This window comes from Colobus angolensis, unplaced genomic scaffold (genome assembly GCF_000951035.1).
Source record: "Colobus angolensis palliatus isolate OR3802 unplaced genomic scaffold, Cang.pa_1.0 Scaffold935, whole genome shotgun sequence".
NCBI classification, from domain to species: domain Eukaryota; kingdom Metazoa; phylum Chordata; class Mammalia; order Primates; family Cercopithecidae; genus Colobus; species Colobus angolensis.
In genome coordinates this window covers 24,309-25,370 of record NW_012123321.1, presented here as the reverse complement: position 1 = coordinate 25,370, position 1,062 = coordinate 24,309, and the positions used below count along the sequence as shown (strand labels likewise).

At 53.6% G+C, this 1,062-nt stretch overlaps 1 pseudogene; it reads left to right on the top strand.

The window, feature by feature from the left end:
* The first annotated feature begins 314 nt into the window (after positions 1–314).
* LOC105504640 lies at positions 315–934 on the top strand (annotated as a pseudogene).
* The last annotated feature ends 128 nt before the right edge of the window (positions 935–1,062 follow it).

The following is a 1,062-nucleotide window of genomic DNA, read 5'->3' as shown; positions in this document are numbered from 1 at the left end:
GAGTCTCAGGTGAGCCCCCATAGGACAGTCAGAGTGCAAAGTCCTAGGGTTCTGGAGCAAGGCTATGCCTTCTGTATCAGAGAACTACTTACTGTTTGAAATGCAGCCCCTAGCATGCTACCGCGCCTAGGAGAGACACATGCCCTTCCGTTCCTCTTGCACTTTCTGGCACAACCTACTTTCCACTCTACTTGAAATATCCTTCTGCTCAGTTGTTCCCCTCCCCTAAGGCTCAGATCAATGAGCATCTTCTCCATGAAGATGCAGCCCTAGACCTAGTCACCTTAACCACCATCCTCACTCCACCTCCATAGAGCAGGTCTCCTGTGTGTGGCCCAAGCAGGGCTGCCAGGACACTGAGAACATTCCCTCCTGCTGCAGGAGAGAGAGGTCCAAGGTGCCCTACATCGTGCGCCAGTGTGTGGAGGAGATCAAGCTCCAAGGCATGGAGGAGGTGGGCATCTACCGCGTGTCTGGAGTGGCCACGGACATCCAGGCACTGAAGGCAGCCTTCAACATCAGTGAGTGTTGGCCTGGCGAGGACAGGATGGAGGTGTGGGAGGTGGTGTCCGCGATGAGATCTCAGAGTGCTCCATGGTCCGGGCATGTCACATTCTTCTCTGTGTCTTTTCTTCATTTACTGTGTTAGTATTTTTAAAAAAGAGAAGACAAGAATTATAGAAATAGCTTCTGTAGAAGCCAGTTTTTAAACCATCCTAGCCATACATGCCACTTGCTGGGGTGAACCAGGGGCTTCTGTGGGGCCTTGGCCTTCCTGACTTGTGGGTGGACAGGAGGTGGAAGCCCAGGACTCAGTGTGGTCTGTCCACTGCCATGTGTGAGGATATGGTGGGCAGAGGACACTGATGGGACCCAGCTCAGGCCGGGGCTGCAGCATCTCCGCCTCCATTTCACCAACTCTCTCAGGCTATGAAAGACATGGACCTGCCTCAAGTGCCAGAGGAGGACACAGAGGCCCCAGAGGGTCCTTTCCAGCATCTTCAAAGCAACAGGATTTTGTGAGTGCAGACCCTTCTTTGGGGCACACACCACTGACCCTGA